The 25,128-nt window shown below is 39.6% G+C and overlaps 1 protein-coding gene and 1 long non-coding RNA gene across 6 annotated transcripts in view; one reads left to right on the top strand and one right to left on the bottom strand.

Moving 5' to 3' along the window:
* SDK1 (sidekick cell adhesion molecule 1) overlaps positions 1–25,128 on the bottom strand; it is an 857,865-nt gene that overhangs the window by 318,500 nt on the left and 514,237 nt on the right. The window lies entirely within an intron of this gene.
* LOC103567537 (uncharacterized) lies at positions 887–23,150 on the top strand. Of its 2 annotated transcripts, XR_011524661.1 has the most exons (9): positions 887–1,066; positions 16,071–16,221; positions 16,447–16,576; positions 19,400–19,530; positions 20,367–20,519; positions 20,796–21,078; positions 21,198–21,279; positions 21,843–22,018; positions 22,743–22,987. It is a non-coding gene; the product is annotated as an uncharacterized lncRNA (long non-coding RNA). The 2 variants fall into 2 exon arrangements; XR_011524662.1 differs by lacking the exon at positions 16,447–16,576 and having other exon boundaries at positions 930–1,066; positions 22,743–23,150.

Genomic DNA, 25,128 nt, shown 5'->3' with positions numbered 1-25,128 from the left:
TTTTAAGAGTTGCTATGACAAACACTTGGCATACGGTTAAAAGCTTTTGTTTATTTTTTAAATAATGGAGATTTAAAAAAAAAATTTAACTATGAAGAAATTTTAAAAAGATATTATTTGATTTTAGGGAGAAAGTGTTCTTACTTATCAAAGAATATAGAAATTTTATTTTAAAACTCCCAAATGTGGCGATATGGATATTACAAATGCTTTAATAGGAGTATAACTTAGACCAGCCTTTTCCAAGTGAGTTTGGCAATATGCTTCCTTATTTAAAATTTGCATTCCCTCTGTCCAAGAAATCCACTTCTAGGAATGAATTCTAAGAAAATAACTGTATGTATGAAAAGATATACACAAAAGGCAGGTCACTGCAGTTCACTGGAAGTAATCTAAATGTCCATCGATGAACATTCTTCCAAATTTACTTAATTTGGAAAATCCACATAATGGCATTCTTTGATGGCGTTATTTACTCACATGGAAACATGTTTGTGAGATAACGTTAAGTGAAAAGGAAGTTATAAAACATTATATTTAGTATAATGCCATTCTTGTAGATGTGTCTATTTTCACAGAAAAAAGCGTGGAAGGGTATACTTCAAAAGTTGACAGTGGTTAACTCTGTATGATAGGATTACAGGTGATTTTACATTTATTTTTCTGTATTCTCTCACTGTTTTATAATCAAAATAAAAAAGGAGGAAATAACCTCAAGATTTGTGGCTGGAAAACAGAGAAATGTCTCCGTTAGATACAGTTCACATCTCTAATCAATTAATCAATTCCCAAAAAGATGTGAGTTCAAGGGAAGGCACCCTGAAGTACAAGGCAGCGAAGGAGCATGCTCTTTCTCTCTTGGAGATACGTAACATCCAACGATGTCATAATAGCAGCTACCTTCTGCTGAGGGCCCACTATGTGCAAGGAACCACTCTGCCTTGGTTAATCCTCATAACAACTCTGCAAGATGGAGATTATTACCCCACATCTGGAGGAAACCGGGGCTCAGAGAGGCTGACTTCCAGTGCTGGGATGGGAGAGAAGAAGGGATGGTGCCCAGCAGGTCAGCACAGCACAGGCTCTCTGATGGGTCATGTGGTTATTCTGATTAGTCAGACATTCCTTCTGATTGACTGTGGACTCATTCTGATTGATTAGGAGTCCTTTCCTGGCCAGAATTTGAATCCAGGTCTCTCTGATTCTGAAGCTGGATCTTTTAACTGTGCCCTTTCAACTATGACCATGTTGCCTCTGAATCTAAGAATTAAGATTTACACATAAGATCAATGGGAGGGGGCAGAGAGAGAGAGCTTATTTACCTTATCAAATAAGTCTTTGCTTTATAGAAAGAACAATGTAGAATACATTTAAAAAGAAAAGCCCATTAATATTAAGATATATTTCAACTCCACAAAAATTATTTTAGAGACACTGAGTAAAGTATGACAGAGCTGTATTAAAATGCTGAGGTTTGCTGACTCCAGCTCCGCTTCTATATCCCACCTTAGCCATAAAGACTTCACGTGGGGGGCCGGCCCCATGGCCGAGTGGTTAAGTCTGCGCACTCCACTTTGGCAGCCCAGGGTTTTGCAGGTTCGGATCCTGGGGGCGGACATGGCACCACTCATCAGGCCATGCTGAGGCAGTGTCCCACATAGCACAACCAGAGGCACTCACAACTAGAATATACAACTATGTACTGGGGGGCTTTGGGGAGAAGAAGGAAAAAAAGAGGATTGGCGACAGTTGTGAGCTCAGGTGCCAATCTTTAAAAAAAAAAAAGACTTCACGTGGAAGCATGCTCGCTTATCTTGATACAAAGTGTCACTACATCAAAAGACTGTATCTATGTCCCTCAAAAATATCTTTCCTTTGGCCACTTAAGATTTACTATCACGTTGTATTTTGAGTTTTGAAATAGCAAATGTAAACTTCAGTATCTTAAACTCGAAGTATCTTAGGAAGTTACGAGCGCTAAAAACACACAGAGAAAATGTACTGTCCTGCAATCAGTTACCAAAAGCATCTATTCACTTAAACAGAACAAGTGCTGATAAGGGGATGTCAATACTGGATTCGTCCTGTTTTAGTTTCTACAGAGATTCCAAGAAATTTAAGTAACGACTCCTTCCACATTTCACAGCACAAGATGCTCAAAACAGGACTTACAAGGCTGGATGTCAAAATTTGTTTTGCAACTTTTAGCTGATCACAAATTTCCAACCTGAAGGAGATTGGGGAAAATAGCACCCCAAAAGCAGAAGATTAGAAGTAAAATGTTGGAGAAAGTTGTCAGAATGCTGGGAGTCTGACCCTGACCCCAGTTCACCTCAAGTCAGTGAAAGGGGCTTCAGGAGACCCTGGGAGAGTTTGGATATGTGTCCCTGGCAAGTCTGGGGGGAAAGAGAAGACTGGTGTCCAACTCACACTAGAGTAAGTTAAGGCCAAGAGACTGGCTCAAGTGCCTGCCATGGTGGAGCTGCCATTTTTCATGAACTATCCTGCCACCTATGGCAATGGGTCTGCTGGGGTGGAAGTTTCCCAGGGATCATGTGAGAGCCCATTTGACACTGTCTTAGACCTTGCCCAAGAGAACTGCCTGAAGAGTGAGAGAAGTCAGAAGCACAGCACCTAAAACCTGGGGGCTAAGGAAGGGGACAGAAGGACCTACAGCCTAGAGGAGATGCTTTCTTCCTTATTGAGGGATCTGTAGGTGAAGACTCCCCAGCATGAACGGGTCTCAGGAGTACTCGGCAGGGCTCTCACAAGAGAACGTCACCTGAAACACCTATGCCAGTTCAAGAAAGTACTAGTCAAGTAAGAACTTTCCTGCATCCTTTCTTTGTAGCCCTCCCCCCACCCAAACCCTAGCCAACCTTTCCTTCCCCTCTCCCTAAATCTCCACGCTGTGAGGGTTCAGTAAGACCCATGGCCAGAGGGGAGAGAGAGAGCAGAGACAAAAGTGGGGCAGCAGAGGAGAAGCCAGCCACAATCCCCTCCCCCACCGCAGACACCCCATTCAACACAAGCCCGAAAAGGCGAGGCAGAACCACTAACTTCAAGAGCATTTCCACTACATTTTACCAGAGAGTTTAATTTCTGAACTGGCCATTATCTGGGGCATTAAAGGGAGCGAAGGACTGTTTATTTTTCTGAGAGTGACTTGAAAGGTAAATGGCAGAAAGCGGTTACAGTGAACTTCTTGTTTCAGCTCCTACATGTAGAGAGCTGGAAAGACATCACTCCTACTGTTACAACAAGCAGACCTCTGGACAAAGCGCAAACTAATGACTTTTCTTGAACCTGTCAGAGACGTGGGGTTGCAGGGCAAATGACCCAAAATCTAGAAAGAGACAGGTACCTCCAAGGAAAAAGAGGAGCAAGCATTTGCCTGTCTGGAACAGACAGGGTAAGGAAGCAGGGTAGAGGATGCTCTATCCCTGAGAGGGAGACAGGAATATATGCTAGACCAGCATGACATGTAGAGGAGGAGCAGGAACACTTGTAAGGGCCACATCCTTAAGCCCTAGGGTCACAGGACCTGCCTAAGAGTGAGGCTTAATCAGAACATAAGAGAATGCCCTCTGTCCCCATACCCCATCCCACGCTAAGAACCAGTGAGTAAAAATGCCTGAGGGATACAGTGGGGGAGCTGCAAAAGTTACAGATCCCCTATGGGGAGCAATGCAAAGAGAAGACCAAAGACAAGTTGGGGGACTCAAAGACAAGTGGGAACAGAAAACTCTCTGGAAAATTATCCCATACCATTAACACATCACTAGAGGGATCTGAAGCCTCTAGTGGAATGAGCGTTCCCATAGCAACAACAACTTTAAACCCAGCCCAAACTCTGACTAAATTAACAGAAAACCCTCATATTATAGGCCTAGAGAAGAAAAGGCTTTTTCTTCTTTTTATGCTTTTCTCCAAGAATAAAAAATATTTACCTCAGTATCTGCCATCTATGACACATTCAGCTTTCAACAAAAAGTATAAGGCATACCGAAAAAAAAAAGCAAGGAAAAACACTCCATGAAGAGATGAAACAATCATCACAACAAAACTCAGACATAATGTGGATGTTAGAACTAACAGACAAGGAATTTAAATTAACTATGGTTAATATGTTAAATGCTCTAATGGCAAAGGTAGATAACATACAAGATCAGATAGGTAATTTCACACAGAAATGGAAACTCTAAGAAAGAATGAAATGGAAATGATAGAAATCAAAAGCAAAGTATTGAGGTGAAGAATGCCTCTGATGGGATCATGAGCACACTTGAAAGAAAAGACTATTGAGGGGAGATCAACAGAAATCACCCAAATTGAAATGCAAAGAGAAAAAAGGGTGAATAAAATAGAAGAGAGCATGCAAGAACTGTGGGAGAAGATCAAACATTCTAACATACATGTAATTGGAATTCTACAAGCAGAAGAAAAAGAGAACAGATGAAATGATTGAAGAACTAATGGCCAAGAAATTTCCAAAATTAATGACAGACACCAAACCACAGAACCAAGGAACTCAGAGAACATCCAGCAGCACTAAAAAAAAAAAAAAAAAAGAAAAAACCCACAAAATCTCACATCTAGATGCAATTTTCAAACTGCTGAAAACTAAAGACAAAGAAACAAATCTTGAAGGAAACAAGAGGAAAAAAAATACATTACTTAGAGAGGAGCAAGATAAGAAATATAACAGACTTCTTGTCAAAATCCATGCAAACAAGAAGACGATGGAATGACATGAAATGTTGAATGAAAAATATGTCAAAACAGAATTCTATACCCAGTGAAAATATCCTTCAAAAGTGAAGGAAGAATAAAGACTTTTTCAGACACAGACACAACACTCTCAGGGAATTTATTGCCAGCAGACCTATTCTAGAAGAAACATTAAAGATAATTCCTCAAGCAGAATATGATGTAGGAGAGAAACTTGGATATACACAAAGAAGTGGAGAGCATCAGCAATGGAATAAGCAAAGGTAAATTAATTATTTTCCCTTAGTTTTAAGTTCTTGAAAAGATTACTGACTGTAATGATGGCAGGATACAAAGTCAATATATGAAAGTCAATTGTATTCCTGTCTACTAGCAATGAACAATGGGAATTTGGAGGAAAAAAAAAAACCAACCTATCATTTACACCAGCACCAAAAACAAACAAAGACAAGAAAAACAGGTATAAATCTAACAAAATGTGTGCGGACTGTGTATGCAAAAATCTATAATACAATAATGAAAGAAACCAATGACCTAAAGAAATGGGGAGTATATATACCATATTCATGGATAGGAAGATCAATGTTGTGAAGATGTCAAATTCTCTCCAATTTTATCTATAGATTCAATTTAATACCAATCAAACAATCTCTAAAATACCTGACCACTACCCTTTCAAAGTTTCTAGGTCATGAAAAACAAGAGAAGAGTAAGAAACTATTACAGATTTGAGGAGACTAAGGAGACACAACAACTAAATGTGTCATGATAGCCTGGAATGAATACTGCAACAGAAAAAGGGCATTAATGGAGGGGCCAGCCTGGTGGCATAGTGGTTAAGTTTGTGCATTTCCCTTTGGCAGCCTGGGTGTTTGCCAGTTTGGATCCCGGGTGCAGACTTACACACTGCCTGTCAAGCCATGCTATGGCAGGTGTCCCACATATAAAGTAGGGGAAGACGGGCACGGATATTAGCTCAGGGCCAGTTTTCCTCGGAAAAAAGAGGAGGATTGGTGGTGATGTTAGCTCAGGGCTAATCTTCCTCAAAATAAAAAAAAAAAGGACATTGATGGAAAAACAGTTGAAATCTAAATAAACTCTGTATTTTAGTCAATGGTAATGCATTAATCTTAATTTCTTAGCTTTGATAAGTATTATGGTTATATAAAATGTTAATGTTATATAAAACTGGATGAAGTGTATGCAAAACTCTCTACTAATTATGCAACTCTTCTATAAATCTAAAATTATTTAAAATTAACAGTTTACTTTAAAAAAAAAAGTTAAATGGCACCTGCTGGAGGTTTCCCACAGTGGGTCAGGGAAGGACTAATCTAAGGAGAGTGTCTTGAAATGACAGTGAGAGATAAGAATAAAAGCTGTTTATTTAAAAAGGATTCCACCCTTCTGAGCCATACTTGTTCAATGTAACAGTTACACCCTCACTGAGCACATATTTTATTCCTGATAGTAATCATCTTCCCTGGGAAACTGGCATATAAGGTCAGCTGCCTCAGCTTGAAAGGGGCAAAGAGCCGTAAAAACAATGAGCAGTGGCAGTTACTTGATGTACTGCAATACATTCAGAGAGTGAGAGAGTTAAGTTTAATATATCAAGAACTCATGGGAACCTGTAATATCTTTATGAAGTCCCAAAGCAAAGCATTACACAGCTTTACATAAACTTTTCTGCATGCTGACAAAGGCTTTGTATTAAAGAATAATGCATTTCTAAATGCCTTTTATAATTTTGATCACTTTTACTTTTAATGACACGAGGACAGCACTCCACTTACACAGAATCTCTTTACATTACACCTAGATGGATGATCCAAAATAAATCCACGAGATGTTCGAGTTGTAACACCCAGGGAACAATAAATATCAGATGGCATTTCTTTCAAAGAAAATGATTTAAACAGCATTTCCTTTTTCTACCCTGTGGGAACAAAAGGAACCCACACTTGATGTGGTAAAGGTTGCAGGCAATGTGTTATGTTGGTTTTCAATTTAACCACAGGAGTTAGCCCTCCTCCCTTTTGCTGAGCAGTACGACGTTCTCGAAGAGTCAACGGCCTCCTCCAGGTCAGGTCTCAAAATCTTAAATTTCAGAGTTAAAATAGTGTGCCTGTATTTTCTTATTTGCAAGGAAAATGTATCTGGCCTGCGGCAGGCGAGCGCTGAGCGTGCGAGAGGAGGAGTTACCGCGAAGAGGGGGCAGCGAGCTGGGTCAACAGGCCAGCGACTTCAGAAAGCTCAGAGCTGACCTGACTTCCAGCCACCCCACTTCCCTCTGAGCTTTGCTCCCCTGACTGTAATCTTAGAAAAATGAACAACACAGCTGTGCCAAAATGCACACTGTGTTCATTTCCACTTATTTTTTTAAAGCAAATCTTCAACTGACAATGCTCTGCAGCCAAGCAGAATCCCCCCCACAGAATCACCAGAATTAGCTTTGTTTTTCTCCAATGAGGAATAACAATCAACTTCATATTTCCCTTTTGTATTACTGTCTTTCAACAATGTAATATAGTAATTTACATTTTCTTATACAGAGCGATGATACTGCACACATCATTTATTCATCTCAGAATATTAGGCAACAAAAGCCAGCAACGTAGATGCTTCTCGCTCTGAAGGCTGAAACGGTGCCAAAAGAAACTCTTTTTTAGAAACAGCAGCTCTTGAACGCATTCCTTCATGCGCAAGTTAACAGAATATTTACACTTTAACTTTTGTTATGGGGAAGAAGGTACACACTACAGTAAATGTAACTTATGTGCCCTTATAAGTGCCCTTAGTTTCCGAAGAAATATAAAATACAAGAGTGTAGATTTACATTCATTCACGCTAACGTCTGAAATTCTAGACTGTTTATCACAGTAGAATGCAGTGTTAAAATATGAGTAAATTCTTGCGGAAGAAAAGTATACATGAAAGAACGGGTTTGACCACAGTAGCAGAGCGTATTACATTATCTGGTTGTGAAGACTTTCATAAATTTCATTTTATCTAATAGCAATGCAAATTATGTTTTCAACAAAAATAGCAAATTTATTAACCAGATGTCACCCACTCTGTAAAGCCAACTTTGATAAGGTAGCTTTCTTTTCCTATTTCTTTTTTAATAAAGTCTAGTTCCTCTGTACAGACAGTTTTAATCTCACTATATCAAGGGTCTGTCTGATGGTATTTAATAATCACGGCGCTTCCCTGAGCCAAATCCCCCTGCTCAGATGACACCAGTCATTGGAATAGACCAGGCAGCACATTTTTCAGACTCAATGATTGGTGACAGGTTTGTTTATCGTTCATTAATAAACAATAAACGGTAACGTTCCCAGTGGGTAATGTCAGGTTGCTTGATTATATTTCCTCCCAGTTTACAAGGCTGACCCATGACTCATCAGTTTCGAGCATTTCTTCTGGACTTACACGCTACAGAGCTGCAATCCTTCATTACGGCAGCTAAATATGCCAGGATTAACATTCTGCTACACATTCAAACCAAAATTACCCTCAAGTTATGAAATAAGGTTTTTATGAGAGGTTTTATGTAACCTGTGAACTCTGATCATCTCCAGAAAGATATAAAGGATAAGTAATGGTCTGCCAGAAAATATTTATCTCCTCCGTGAAAGAAAGAAAGAGAACTCACTGATGCAGCGGGAAACCATGCAGAGCCAATGGATGAGAGCTAAGAGACAAAACGCACTATTATTTCTAAAGAAAATTCTGATTTAGAAACCCCCACGTCTCAAAGCTGGAAAATAACTGAGAGATCATAAAGTGTGTTTAAGTTTTTAAAAATGTTTTAATCAAAAGGAGCTGCATTTTTATATATCTTCACATGAAAATAATCAAATTCTAATTTCTTAACTTGCTTGGGGAAAATATGCTTTCAATTAAGAGTCCATTTTTTTCCCCTTTTGTGTTGAAGGCCTTTTTTTTCTTCAGTCAGTTTGAATTCATCTCCTACAGACTGACTGACCAAGGCCAATTCTCATTTCATTTGGATCCAATACGATAACATCACCGAACACGCTTTTTCTGTGTTTAGCAGAACCTTAATTTCCCTCAGTTCTTATGTCATCACTTGGAAAAATATGACTTTCCATCAGTCCTAGGAATGAAAACCCACACCCACATATACCAGCTGTGTCTACACCCCCCGTGTCTAGCCTGATCATTGTTATTCTCCAGAGGGACAGAGGAAGAAGACAACAACTGCATTCCTCTAGCCCGAATTTCTTCAGGGAACCTGTGGTCAACCCACCATGCTGGGGTCCTCTGAGCTGAGAGCTGCGGACTTGAGGCCATTTGCTCTCTTGGCAGCCCAGCTCCCGTGACCAATGGGATCAAACTCAAACTCTCCAGTTCTGAAATCAAAGTCCTTCACAGTCAGTCTTTACCCTTTCTCTCACATTGCTTCTCCATTGTCACCAATCTTAAAACACAGCATGCGGTTCCCACACACAGAGAATGATACACTCCTCCACTGGAACCATCTTGGTTTCTGTATGCCTCCAAATCAAAGCTCAGTCTCTCTCTTGAATTAATCTGTGGTCCGTGGATTCTGGTCGGGGAAGTCCATCACCTCCCTAGAATTGTACGCAATGATGTGCGTGTGTATTGTTTTGGAGAGCCAGTGCAAGCAGTCATCATCTCATCCAACACTCCCAGCTGGTAGCTACAATCCAGTTACTCTGGCCTCCTTTCCCTGAACCGAACACATCCCTTCCTTCCTAAGGCCTTTGTACTTTGTCCTGTCTGCCCAGCTCTCATCATTCAAAGCACAAATCACTCTCTGGAATGATCACAGGTAGCTGCTTGTTGACTTGCTTGTCATCTGTCCTTCCCCTCTGGAATGGGAGCTCAGTTGTGCAGGGTCACCTTTGTCCCATGCACTACTGAGTTCCTGGAGCCTGGAGCAGTCTGGGCAGTGAGAGAGGCTCAATCGATATTTGCTGAATTAATGAATACATGAACAAATCAGCCTTTCAAAGTGGTTTGAGACTGAAGAAAGGCTCTGATTTGGCTGCTCCAGATGAGGGAAATCAGCCTCCCAAGAATCAAAAGGACTGTATGTCATACATTCTAAAATATCTAAAAAACCAACTAACAAAGTACAATCATAATGTTCTATTCTCTTTGTCTTTTGATCTATCACTGCGCCTCCCTTTCCTTTCAAATATGTATCCAATCTCCTTTCAGGTGTATATATCTCCTTGTTTACTGTTGTTCTCTTTGTTTATCAAATGCATATTTAAAATTTGTCCACTTATAACTAGAAGGGCTTCCCTTCCCTGTCAATCCTAAAATAATTTCTGGAAAGATGTGAGCACTAGGGATCTTGGGCTGTACAGAAGAAAACCCATCATACTGAGGTATTAAGAACTGAAGTGAATAGTCACCTGGTGGTGGCTGTTCTATCATTTCTTCCTGCAGACAGAATTTTTTGTAAATGGCCACGTCATATGTGAAAAAAATTCTGAGCCTGTGGTCTAATTTCTATTACATTCCAACATCCCTTCAAAGGGAGGTGGCTGACATGCCCTTCTCCATTCTCTGTCTAGTTGACTCACTCTTTTAAGCTAATTCCACCCTTAGTTCTCCGGGAGCATCTCCCTGTCTACCCAAACCCCTGTTTTCACCACTCTCTTACCTCCCCTCTCTCTTCTACCCATCACAGTGGCTCAGATATGAATTTCCTGAAAATCTTGTCTCCTTGGACATACAGTCGTCCCTCGGTATCTCTGGGGGATTGGTTCTAGGACTCCTGAGGACCCCCAAATCGAGGATGCTCAAGTCCCTTGTATAAAATGGCATAATATTTGCATATAAACTACACACATCCTCCTGTATACTCTAATTGATCTCTAGATTACTCATAATACCTAATACAATGTAAATGTTATGTAAATAGTTGTTATACTGTATTGTTTAGGGAATAATGACAAGAAAAAACAGTCTGTACTTGTTCAGTACAGATGCAACCATCGCAGGCCTTTTAATCTGAGGTTGGTTGAATCCGCAGATAACGGAACCTGTGGATACGGAGGGCTCGCTGACGGTACTTCACTCCCCAAGACCAGGGGCCAGGTCATAATCCTCTTTCTACTTCTGCCAGTGAAACATGCAGGAGAAAACAGGGGCCTGATGTCAAGGGGAAGAGGTCTGAGTATTGGGAAGCTGCATCAATGTCTAGACAATGTGGTCAAAGCTAGCAACCCCAAGGTGCATCAAGTTCAAGTAGGAGGAAGAGAGTCTGTTAAATATGGAGGATTCCCACTGGAGAAAACGCTTCTTGCCCACTTCTGTTTTCTTCTTTATAGAGAGGAGTCCACTAGGATGACTCCTGACCTCTCCCTCTCTCTCTCTGCCTCCTCCTTCTTCCCCTCACTGGGGAAAGAGGTGGGACTTAGCTAATTAGTGAATTAGGGAAAAATAAACAAACAGGCAGTGTTCAGTCTGCTCCTCCCTCTTTTTCTTTCCTGGGCAGACTCCCCAGGGAAGGCACGCCTGCTCTGCTCCTTCGCGCTCCTCCTGGACCCACCTGTGTGCTGTCCAGGGCCGTCTCAGAGTGAGTGGCTAAGTTCAACTCTGGTTTTGGTGTTAGGAAACGCACTTTCCTGCAGATCCTAGCCACATTTCCAAAATCTGCTTTATTAGTTATAAAGGACATTTTAACCTATCTGTCTTACCCTTTTGTCTTATTCTTCAGTAGTTTGAGAACTCAGGCAGGAAAGAGAGGGCGCTCCTCAAACCATAACAATTGTTAACATACAATCATTCCTCAGTATCCATGGGGCTTTGGTTCCAGGGCTCCCACAGATACCACAATCTGTGATGTTCAAGTCCCTCAGTGGGCCCTCCACATCCGCAGGTGCGGAACCACGGGAAATGGAGGCCAACTGTATATTTACTTTCTCTCCCTCCTGAAGCCCCACTTAAACAACAGTAAAAGATTTTTAAAAATTTTTGGCCTATAAGTGCAAAGCAAACGGGAGAGGAGATACAACAAATTTTTGCAAGAAAAAAAATGAAGTTACAACTCAAGTGCCTGTTTAAAAAGATACTTTTAAAGAGTGACACAATTTAGACTGTAGAACCCAGAAAAGAGGCAGACCTTGGAGACTGCAGCTATCACAGAAAGTTTGGTTGAGCTGGAGTGTGAAAATGGAGAATTGTTGCATATCCCTATACAGACCCATTGGAGCCCCCTCCCCAAATTTTATATTAAAAAAATCTCTTTTCTGTGTGTGAAAACACTAGAGGTGAGCCAGTTCCAGACAGAGCTGTATTAAAAATGAACCAGCCAACCACTTCATACCCATTAGAATGTCTATTGTCTTTGTTTGTTTAGAGCCCAGGCTGGCTCTGTTTTGTTTCTTAAAGATTGGCACCTGATCTAACATGTTGTCAATCATTTTTTTCCTTCTCCTCCCCAAAGCCCCCCCAGTACATAGTTGCATATTCTAGCTGTAGGTCCTTCTGGTTCTGCTATGTGGGATGCTGCCTCAGCATGGCTTGATGAGTGGCACTAGGTCTGCACTCAGGATCCAAACTGGAGAAACCCTGGGCCGTGGAAGCAGAGCACATGAACTTTGCCACTCGGCCACAGGGCCGGGCCCTAGAATGTCTATTGTTATGAAAAACAAAACAGAAATAAGTGTTGGCAAGGATGTGGAGAAACTGGAACCCTTGGGCATTGCTGATGGGAATGTAAAATGGTGCAGACATTGTGGAAGCCCGTATGGTGGTTCCTCAGAAAGTTAAACATAAAAATTCCGTACGATCCAGCAATTCCATTCCTGGCTCTACACCCCAAAGAACTGAAAGCCGGGACTTGAACAGATACTTTCTTACCCATCTTCATAGCAGCATTATTCGTAATAGTCAAAAGGTGGAAGCAACTCAAGTGTCCACAGACAGATGAATGGGTAAACAAAACGTGGTCCATCCATAAAATAGGATATTATTCAGCCTTAAAAAGGAAGAGAACTCTGACATATGCTACAATATGGGTAACCTTGAAAGCATGCTAAGTGAAAGAAGCCTAACAGAGAAGGACAAATATTATATATAATTCTACATATATGAGGTCCTTGGAGCAATCCAATTCATAGACACAGAAAGGAGAACAGAAGTCATATGGAGTGGGGAGAACAGGGATCATGGGGCATATTATGTAATGGGGACTAAGTTCCATTGTGGGAAGATGAAAAAGTCCCAGGAATGGATAGTGGTGGTGGTTGCACAACAATGTAAATATACTTAACACCACTGAATTGTACATTCGAAAATGGTTAAAATGGTAAATTTTATGTTATACATATTTTACCACAATTAAAAAAAGGATCTGCCAGGCAACTGGGTGCCAATCTCCAAGGGGCACTAAGCCATCAGTGGAAATGCTAGAAGTGGAGAAAAGTTTCTGCCAGAACCCCTCGCAGGGACAGCTGTCTGGAAGGCCGTTTATGTGAGAGGCAAGGCACCCAGGAGACAGTCATGAGGATATCTAGTCCCCGTATCCCTTCTAAGGTGTTGGATCACGTTGCTGAGTAGAAGATGAGACAGAGGCGAACGGCTCAGGAGGACGGAGAACAGGCTGAGAGTCCTTGTCAGCATTTCCCTGCCCACCCTCCAACTCTGGAATCTGGAGCTCAGAGATGCCTCAGATAAACCGACAGTATCTCAATCTCTAGTTTTGTCAGAAAAAGGCTGACGTTGCTGGTAAATATGAGGAAGAGACTAAATGAAAGTCACTGATTATTCAACCTTTGCCTAAAAAATAATTTGGATGACCACCTTTCCCAAATAAAAAATTAAGAAGCATTATCCGAGAACGGGATCTTTCTGATTTGGAAATACGAAAAAAAAAAAAACCCTGACAAGGTTACAAAAGCTACCTTTAGTTATACTTTTAACATGTAGCCTTTACTGAAAAGAAACTGTTAAAAATCATTCTGTTCCAAAAAGATGTGGTCACCGTATCGTACCAAGGCAGACTGAGACTTCACTAGCCTGGAAACGCTGTCTAAATCAGGGGTTCTCCATCTTGGCTGCAGACTGGAGCTACCCGCAGAGCTTCAAAAAGTGTCAGCGCCCGGCTTTCTCCCATGACATCCTGATGTAATTGATCTAGGTGGGTTCTGGGACTTTCCAAAGCTCCCCATGTGGTTCTAATATGCAGCCATGGCTGAGAGCTGGTCTAAATAAAGGAAACCAATTTCCTAATCATTGCATAAGTAGACAGATCTGTGGATGGAGTAATTCAAATGAAATGTTTGTGCAGGAAACTCCCACTGCCATAGGCACCGAGCTTTTTGGAAACTTACTCTCAAAAATGTTTATACAAAACAATAGCCAGGAGTCTTTGTTTTATGCTGGGTCACTTAAAGCTGACAGCTGGTGTCTCCTGCATGCTGAGTCAACCTCACTCCCAGTAGGTCTGCAGAAAGGAGCCCTCTAGCCACAGTGAGGCTCCTGCACCCCAACGGCTGCTGGGATTGTTTTCCAGGGAAGATACCCACCTTTACATTGGGATAGATAAACACAAACTCTTCTAATTCAGTAATCAGGACAGATAATTGCATCCTCGTAATTGTTTTCTTTTTCCAGCTTAGGTTCACATTGATGGGAGACGGTAAAATGAGTCCACAAGCCATGTGAAGTTTGCTACTTCGCTGATTAAAGTCTTAATTGATTCAGAATGTTTTACAAATCAATCTCTGTGAATTACTTCAGGCGCATGAAGACATCGTGGAAAGAAGTCTTAGCCCCGAAAAAGGTTTTGAATGAGCATCAAGTTAACACACAGCCCTTCTGGTGAAGACATTCAAGTTCTCCATGGGATGGAAATGAGTCTTGCTTTCTCCCATTTGTGTTCAAATTACTCATTCCATTTCTTCTTGGTGGCACCCAAGCAGCAGGGGGTCAATTAAAACTCTTCAGTTTGAATCACACAAGCACTCCCCAAACCCAAAATGCCTACGTGGTGATGACTGCCCTCCTGCAAGTGCCATCACAACGAGCTACAGGAGATGCTCCAACTTACAAAGACAGCAAATGAAACGACGAGTGGATTTTGTCTAAACAACAACAAAAAATACATATGACTTAAGCAACTGGTGGAAAGAGATGTTTGATCAGTATTCTTTCTTGATCTTTATGTATAGTGTTGCATTGCCGTTTATGCATAATATTGCATGCTCGGTTGCTGAGCCATCCCCTATTTGGACCATTTCCAGTTGACACCAGTGCAAACATCCTTCTTTGTACTTCCTGTGATCATGTGCAACTATTTCTCAGAGCAACGAACACAAGGGTTCTAGAAATGGGGATTTATCCTTGTGATAGATATCACCTCATTGCTCTCCAAAATGGCTGTATTAATATACATCAATTAATAGCATTTTGAAAATTTCATTATCCTATACCCTGCCCAACATTGGATATTATCAAACTTTTCAAATGTGCAGCAACTTGATGACTGAACATCTATATTTTGTTTGAACTTGGATTGGCTAGATTAAGAGGGAGCTTGTCCATCTTTTCATAAATTTACTGGCAATACGTATTCATCTTCTATCAACTACCTTGTTATATGCTTTGCTCATTTTTTCCACTCAGTTGTCTTTTTTTCATGTTGATTACCTTTAGAATATTAAGCCTTCATAGATTAACTATGTTGCAAATATTTTTATCTGGTCTGTCTCTTGTCTCTTAACTTTGTTTATAGGGCCCTTCATTACACAGAAGTTTTAAATTTTGATTCAATAAAATATTTTATCGGTTCTCTTATTGCTTTAAATTTTTGTTTCTTCAAAAGGTCTTCCCTACACCAATATTTTCTAGGGCCTTAATAGTTTTATATTTTACATTTATGTGTTTGATCTAATTGGAATTTATTTTGATAAGGATAGTGTGAGTGAGAGAGTTGTCCCAGACACTGTGGTTAACTCGTCAATATTGATTCAACCCCTGAAATTCAGTCTAAGCCAATAAACATATGGCTCTCCCCAGGTGGCTGTAATTGCAGTAGACCTAATAAGACAAAAGGGAAGGAATTTTCCTGGTGTGACTTTCTCTCTTAATAACGCAAGGAGGAAGCACAAAGCCCAAACTGTCACCAGCAGTCACCTTGCAACTTAAGGGAAATCAGATTTGGGATGAAGCCAATGCCGAGGATGCTGAAAATGGTAGAGCAAAAAGACAGAATCTGTGGCCTTGATGACCTCATAAGCCACACTGGACACTGCTCTGACCTTGGACTTTACATGTGATAATAAATCACTGTTAAAAACTGGTTTGAATTGAGATTTTCTGTTACCTAGGTCCAAAGTAACCTAACTGATGAGTGGATTTCAGCACTTAAGAGTGTGTCACCACCCCGAAGCCACCATAAGTAAAGGCCCTGGAGAAGGAGAGGCTATGAGGAAAAGCCGCCTTGGAAGGAAACCTCGCCCAGCACGCAGCTGACCACAGGTGGGTCAGAGATGAACCCCAGCCAAGTCCTTCCCAATTCATGACCCACAAAATCATGAGGAAAAAAAAGGCTGTATTAAACAACTAAATTTGGGGGATAGTTGTTACCCTTGATAAGCAAAAATATTACCTTTGTTCATCCCTGCTCCACTATCACAGATTTATTACTTTGTCTTTATGGTATACTTTGGGACCTAATAGGGAAATTCTTCTCTCTTTTTTTAGTCCTTGCAAAACTTGTGTGAGGACTTGCACTTCCAGAAAGATGGTGTAGATGTATTTTTCCCTATTCCAGCCAATCACAACTAAAAATCCTGGGCTTTATATATAAAGAAACATAAGAAGACCCTGAAAGGTGGGTGAAATGCCCCTTTGAAGGTTTCTCTACATTTTCCCTCTCTAGAGAAAGCCATGGTTAACAAGTTCAACGTGATTTTTTCTGGATCTTTCTTGACTTATTCAGGCATATATACATGTACTAATAAAATATATAAAGTATTGTCTTGTGTTTTTTAATGAAATGATATCATACTACATGTATTGTTCTGCAACTTTCTTTTTTTCCATACAAAAATATGTTCTGGGGGGTCTAGCCATACTCATATGTACAAATCTACCTCATTATTCTTAACTGATCCATTATATTCCATAGTATGCATATACTAAGGTTTATCCAGCCATTTCCTTACTGAAGGCTTCCATATTCATTCTAAAATCAACTTGATAAGTTTCATGATTGTACTGAATTTATAGATTCATTTGAGGAGAATTGATATCTTCACATAATTGACTCTTTCCATCTATGAACATAGTATATCACTCCATTTGTTCCTTTAAAAAAAAAAACTTTCTCAATAAAGTTCTACAGATTCTTGTATATTTCTTGTTGGGTTTATTCAAAATATTTAAAAGTTTAGCTTGCTATACAGTGAATGGGATGTTTTAATTTTTATTACATTTCCATCATAGTTTTCTAAATAGTTATTCCTGATGAATAGGAAAACTGTTAACTTTTTCTATGTTGATCTTGCATCTAGCCATCTTTCAAAACTCTCTCATAAACCCTAATAGTCAATTGATTATCTTAGATTTTCTGTGTAAGCAACCATATTGCCTGAAATAACAACACTTTAGCCTCTTTCCAATATCTATAACTCTTTTCTGCCTTCCCCGCCTCTCCCTCCTTCTCCCTTTCTGACGTCTTTTCCTCCCTCCCTCACTTCTCTCTCTTTCTCTTCCCTCCTCTCCCCCCACCCCCCCTCCAGTCTTATTTCATTTAGTGTGTCCTCAGTATAATGTAACAGGAGGCATCCTTGCCCAGAAGCAGATTTTAAACTCAATGCTTCTCATAATATGCCACTAAGTTGTTTCTAGTAGATTTTGGTTAGATATCCTCTACTTAGATGAAATGTTTTTCTCCTATTCCCAGTTGGCTAAGAATACTTTTCACAGTGAATGGAAGCTAAATTTTTTCATAGTGTTCTTAACCTTCTTTACACTTTTAGGGGTCCAACCTACTTCTTGATGGTATACAGTTGGCCATCTGTATTCACGGGTTCTCTATCCGCAGATTCAACCAACTGAGGATCAGGATCGTGTACTATGATTAAGATTTGCGGTTGGTTGAATCCTCGGATCTGGAACCTGCAGATATAGAGAGCCAACTAAGAGACTTGAGCAACTGCAGATTTTGGTATCCTCAGGGGTCCTGGAACCAATCTCCCAGGGATACTGAGGGATGACCGTATTAATTATGTCTGTCAGTGTCTTGGTAGATCGTTCCTTTTCAATAGGAAACATTCCTCTTGGTCTTTTTGCCTCGAATGCTAATTTATCTAATACCTCACATTCTAATTAATATTGCTAAACCTAATTGATTATGATTAACATTTGTCTGACATCTTTTATTTCAAGCTTCTTACATTGTTTGAGAAAATATTTCCTGTAAATAGCATATACCTTAACTGTTTTTTTAAAATCCAATCTGAAAGTCTCGTTTATAACAGGTGGGTTTAAATTAGTCACATTTACTGGGATTACTAATGTGTTCGGACTAATCCTGATATCTTATTTCATATATTTATTTTGCAATGATTCTTAGTTGTTTCTGGTTTTTCTTTTTCTTTCTTTTTTTAATCCTCTTTTTGTGCCCTTTCTTGGATTGACCTGATGCATTCTATTTTTTCTCCAGTGGTTTGGAAGCTATGTATTCAATTTCTATTCTTCCAGTGGCTATCCTTAAAATTTTAACATTTACTTAAAGTTACTTTTTCCTTATATCTAGACTTCATCAGTAAGCATGTCCTTCTCCTGAACAAGATTCAAAAAAAAATAGTATATGTTTTCTTTATTCCTCTTGCACTTCATCTCTCTCTTCTCCCCAAACCGCTAATATCTTTCATTGTTGATAGTTCTTAGAATTCTAGTTCTGTGTTGATAGTATCAACAATAAACATTACTTAGATTTAACAGTACGGTTCAGCAAATTCTTTCTTGATTATTACTTCATTTGTACATTGTTTTCTTATTGCTGGAGTATATCCTTTATTAATTCTTTCACAGTCTGTAAGTGGGAAATTTCTGAGACCTCGAATGTCTGGAAATGTCTTTATTTATTTCGACAGTTGAAGGATAGTATAGAGTTCTACATTCAAAGTTATTTCTCCTAAGAACCTTGACTGGAAGTATCCTATTTTTCTTTCTGAGATTTTTTAGGATAGTTTCCTGGGAGTTTTTGTCTGTTTCTGTTTTTATTGGCACCCAGTGACTCCTTTAATTTGCCTTTCTACAGTTACGGAAATTCCCTAAGATTTCTTTGCACATCAGTATGCCAAATTATCTTATTATGAAACCTCTGTTATTGAATAACTGCTGGCTCTATCTTCTATGACCAATACCCTCCCCCCCCGCACATTGTATCTCATAGTCTGTTTGTGATGCATCCTAAGAGAATTCCTAAGCTTGTTCTCCAGTCGTGTCCACTTTTTTCTTTAGTCTATCTTTATTTCAACAATCAATCTTTACTTTCCAGGATCTCCAGTTTTGGCATTGATGAAAATTTTCTTGTATCTTTCCCAAGATAATAAATGTATCTTCTTTTCCACCTGCTCTCTTCAAGGTTTCCTTGAATAAATACTCATTATTGAGTTTGGTGTCTGTCTTTCATGGTGTTCCCCAGCTGTCTAGTGGCTCTTGGTGGTGTGCTCATTTCTGTATTTGAGATTCCACACTGGAACATCTATTCACTGCAGTGAGAAGAGGAGGTGAATGTACTGCTGACCAGGACGCCTATCTAGACAATCTTCTGGGGTGAGTATTTGCCTTTCCTCCTAGCTTACCAGAGAACTGATCTCTCTCTTTGACTCAAATCTCAATACTGCAGCTCTTACCTGTAGGCATATATGCCTGTGGCCACACCAGAGGAGGAATGAGGAAGCACAGTATCTGGAGAATGCTGTAGATGGAGCTGTTTGAGCCCAATTAGTCACCCTGCATTTGTACCTGTGTCCCATCTTGCTCTCCTTTGTCCCGCACCTCTAGTGCCCCGCACATCTTTTGTATGTTTCCTTTTAATCCACTGTCTGATCTTTCTCCCCAGGAACTCCTCATAACATATGCCTTTTCCTCTTTTCTGTGCTTTCTGTTTATTTATCTTTCATCTATCGATCTATCTTTGTTCTTGTTTCTACTATTTGGAATGAGAGGGAAAGGCTAAGCCAGGTTTTTAGTCTGCGATTTGACCTGAAACCCCTCAAATAGTCTTCTTATATTTTCAGAAGAAGATATTGCAGAATAATTCCAAATTGTCACTTTCATGTTTTCTAATAAATACAGGCACTCAAGTGCAGGTGTGTGACTTTTGAAAATTTCATGAGCAAAATATTTCTTAAATTGCATTCCATTCTCACTGAAAGATCTTCTTGGCATTTTGGAATATGGTCACTATATTGCCCTAGAATAATCATTAGCAGTTAATAGTGGATACTGATAATAAGTATTGAGAATCCAGTCAAGGAAATGAGAAGGGGAAATTATTAACATTTATTGAGTGTCTTGTGTTCTAGGAGCTCTCCTCGTATGATCTGACTTAATTTGCACAAATACCCTGTAATGTATGGATTGTTATATTTATTCACATTTTACAGATGAGCCATCTAAGGTCCGGAGAATTTAGGTAACTTTCCCACAGTCACAAAACTACGAAGTGGCGGAGGTGAGATTTGAACTGAGGTCAGATTCCCAAACCCCTCCTCCTCAATCACACCATGCATGAGATTTGGCTCCAAAAAGTTTTCTAAGTAAGTGAGATTTACTATATCATTCTCAAACGCTTTCCAGAGCTATAATCCCTATTTCATATTCTCAAATTAAGAAATTTGTAAAGCTTTATTTCTTTAAGTAAAAGTAATGCAAACATATACATGCACATATACAATGTCTAATTACAAACAGTTTCTAGCAGAGCTGTCAATATTAAAATTCATTTGATTAAAAAAACACAATTGTAAAACATGAGACAGACTAGACTGTGTGGTCCTTGAGGACAGTCATGTTTATTGCTATGTTGCCAACAGCTGACAATGAATGCCGTCCAAACTTTGAAGAATAAGTGAACAAACTCCAGAGTCTACACTCAGGACCTCAAACTGTTTCCAAGATCAGTCTGAACAGTAGATTGCTTTCCACCATCCCAACCTGCAAAATCAATACACACTGGACTTCACCCAAATGGCAAACACTGCCTTATGCTACGTAGGGAGATAGAACTAACTTGTGTAACCACAAGTTAACATTGTGCCTTCACCGGAGCTGATTGTCTCAGAAAGCCTCTGGGGGCAAGTGACTTCTATGACAAAGGTACATGGTATTTAAAGACTAAAGAAACTTATGTTTTTCTTTTCTTAAGTAGCGTGTTTTAAAATAAATTTCAAGAAAGAAATTTTTAAACAAATGTCACCTCTCTCACCTTTTGCCAGACTTATAAAACCGATGTGTTTCCAATCGTGATGGCTGATGACAGCACTGTATCCACGACAGTGAACCACATCTTCCAAACACGTGAGTTGTCCTTCAAAGACCTTAGACCACCCATCGCTCTGGGCTGGTCAGTTTGCTATGCTTCCACAGGACATCAGCCAGAACCATTTTCATAATCAAAATTTCAAAATGACTTAAATAATCCCAAGTAAAAACAAGAGTAGCCCCACCCTCTTGTACATAGCTCATTGTCACAGGGGACTGGGAAGTGGCAGTGGGTCTGTCCTCTAACCTGGTTGTCTACAAAAATGCTTGAGGCAAAGCAGATATCCTGTCAAAGCGATCCTTCCTTCTCTTTTGTTCACCCAGATTAACTCAACTTCAACTCCACAAGCAATTCCTCCATGCAGCAGCAGCATTAAATAGTTTAAAATACACTTCAAACACACAGTTCCTATTAGGAACACACTTTTCTCTCATTTGTCAAAATCTGACAGGGGTATGAGAATGAACTACCTTATTTATAGATCTTATTCTTTAATAACAACACTTTAAATCTTATTTTTCCTCCTTTAGGGGGTGTCTGAAGCTATTTAGCCACCTCACCAGTCCTTTTCCAAAGGCCATTTTTTCTGTGTTCACAGTGGCGACCTGTGAGGAAGGTTTGCTGCGGGCCTAGGTACACTCACCCGGAGGCTTGCCCATAAATCACACACCCAAGCCACCTGACGCCCCTGAATCCTACCTAGCGAATGAGGCTCTTCTTTTGAAATATACATTCTCACAACACCTGTATGATTGGCAAGTTTTCACATCAAAGGTATTACTTATCTAAATTATTATTTCCTTGGGATTAGTATTTTCAAAATGTAGCTCCATTAAAGAGAAAACTAGTGACAAAGCAAGAATATAAACACATAATACAAAGAAGCATATTATGCTCCCATCTTTATGGAAATGTGAAGTATAAATTAATTTTAACTGAGATTTTTAAATATGTTAAATATGTATCATTAATATGAAGCAGAAATTAAATATCAGTTTCTTAAGAAATATGAAAGAAGGATAATTCCTTCATTAAAATGTTAATATCACCAAATAATTCAATTAAAAAAAGACTGTATCATACTTCAAGAAAGACATTGTCTCCTAAAAGTTTATTATTCATAGTAGATAGCATCTTTGTCTGCTTTTAACAAGCTTTAAATGCATTTTAATAAGATAATAACTTTTACTTCAACAAGTGAAAATTCCAACACGTATTGTATAATTTTGAGTTACTAATAATGCACACATGGGATTTTTTTTTTCAGTTAGTCCATCTGATTTGGTCAAAAAACTCAGACAATTTTGAGAAAATTTTTAAAAAGTGTCTTATCTTATTAAGAAAAAACTAATATACAATAATTAATTAAAGTAAGACAATAATAATAAAGTGTCATTTTACTTAATAATTAAATAACAATAATAATTAAAATAAGCATTATTTCACTACCCGCCAGGCGCTGTTATAAACACTTCACGTGTATTTATTTAATACTTAGAACGTTCCTGCGAGGTAGACGTCACTACCCCCTGCACTGGACACACAAGGAACTGGGAGCAGAGAGGAACGATGAGCCGCTCTGCGGGGCCACGCACCTTGCCAGCGGCGCAGCCAGACTCAGAGGCACGTGCCATCCCCCAGGCTGGCACTCTGCACTCTGCGTGTGCTGTCTCTCTTAGCCGGCTTGTGTTATAGGATAGTGATAAGGAAGAAAGTAACAAATATAGAAGGATACGCCCTCTTCCACATTTCACCTTGACAGACCACATCCAAGAAACCCGACTCCGCCCCCAGTCCCTTCTCACTGGTGAATTACCGGTCATTTCTACTTGTGAAAATACATATTATTCTTCCAAACCTCTGAATTCTCTTTCTAGTAAAGCTACTATGTTATCGTGGTGCCAAACACGGCCTTCATAATTAAAGGTCTATTGGCTTTTCCATGATACACTCCCTCTGTGAGGTTTGGAACAGCTTTTCAAAAAGAGACTTACTGATGATCTTTGAAAGTTACATAGATAAGTACAATAAGAAAAGAAAAGAAACAAACGATCCCACTACCCAAAGGACTGTTTGTTGTAATACAGGTAATCGCTGCCATCAGCAATATTCCAGTCTGTTATCAAAATGTGCCGTCCTGTCAGAATCATTGGTCAAAATGAATTCTGCATCCTGCTTTAAGCTGAAATTCACCAGTCAGCATAAGGTTAAAAAGATCTTCCAAACTCAACATATTCTCTCAGACATTCTCTGAAGTCAAAAATTACTGTCTCAATCAATGAATATAAACATCAAACTGTTTAAACAAATTTTCCTCAAAAATGATCTTTGTAAAGACTAATAAGTCTATTTTCCTACAAATACCAAAGAAGTTTAATTTCTTGCCATCTGAAACTATCAATTCCATTCCCAGCTCTGTACTGAGCATTGTGCTTGACCTATAGATCTAAGCTCAAAAGGGAGGTGCTGTCCGGAAAGGAGCTCCAAATGACGGGCGAGGCAAGTGCATCAACCGCTGTGTACTAAGCATCATGACAGGACCACAAATGAGCCCAGGGAGACTGGATATGATTTCAGAAAGGAGGGGACATCTGAGCCATCTTGAAGACGAGTAGGGGAGTGAGGTCATTCCAGGACAGGGGATTTGCTCAAGGAATGGTGCGGCAGGGGAGGGGTGCGTTAATTTGGGGAGAGGAGGGAAAAGTTGACAGGAAAAGTTGGGATGGAGAATTGAAACTCTAAACACGCTGGGACGCGTGTGAAGAGTCTTAAACACAAGACCAAGGAGTGAAGAGTTTAAGTTCTCAAAAAGAAAAATGGCATGTTCTAGAACGAGAAATCTAATGTCACTTCTGAAAGTCGCCTGGGGTGGAGGTGATGGTTCAGATGCCTGCCAGGAACTGGAAGGGAGGCCACTGCAGTAGACCTGTGCCCCTGGTAAGGTGTACCTTAGGAACACTATAAGTAAGTGCTCTAAGTAATCAACTTCCAGATACTCAACTTCCCGACATACTCTTTCCTAAAACTGTCTGCCTAAGAAGCCTCCTCAACTCCAGGCTCCCCCTCCCACCTTCCCTTCCATGCTCACTCTTCTCCAACTTTAAAAAAGAAAGTCGTACTTCTCACCATGCTGAATCTTAATGACTTATCACATTGACTAAAACCCTTCTGGGTACCAAAACAGAGAACCAGTTTGAGTTCCTTTCATCAGGGCACCGAAACACGAATGCCCTGAATCCATCTCATTAAGAGATGTGTTTCCAGACCTGTTGCTCTCTCACTATCAACTGTGTCCTCCTACAACTAGAAATCACAGGATCATCTTAAATTCTTCACCTAGTTCCATTAATTTCCCAAGTTCTGTTCCTCTTATTTCTGAAATAATAGCAATTTTATTTAGCATAAACTGAGACCTGTAACATGCTATGCTGAGGGAGGTATTTACTAGAGGAGCCTCCAGAAATAGTACTAGTCAAGGCCACAGACAAGTCAGTGGTAGAACCAGGATGTGAACCTGGTATGCGCAGCTGCCAAGCCGAGTCTTTCAATCTCTTCTATGTTTAATAATTATTTATGAAATTCGTAATATATTTAAGGTATTCTGATCGACTGTGTCCTAAAAATCATAATAATAACTTAATATGGAATTAATTTTTTAATAGAGTTTATGGTCACTGGAAATAAATAACAGATTTCAAATGCAGTTTATACCCGTGCACGTGTGTGCAAGCACATGCATGTGTTTGAGTGCAAATGTGTAAGTGCACACACATGTGCATATGTATGTATGAGTATATGTATGTATGTTGCAGGAAAGCACGATCAGGTGATCAATAAAGATTTCTGAAGCATAAAAGAATATTATATTAAGATAACAGTCTGTG

Source organism: Equus przewalskii, chromosome 12 (genome assembly GCF_037783145.1).
Source record: "Equus przewalskii isolate Varuska chromosome 12, EquPr2, whole genome shotgun sequence".
NCBI lineage: Eukaryota > Metazoa > Chordata > Mammalia > Perissodactyla > Equidae > Equus > Equus przewalskii.
This window is presented reverse-complemented; position numbering and strand designations above follow the sequence as displayed.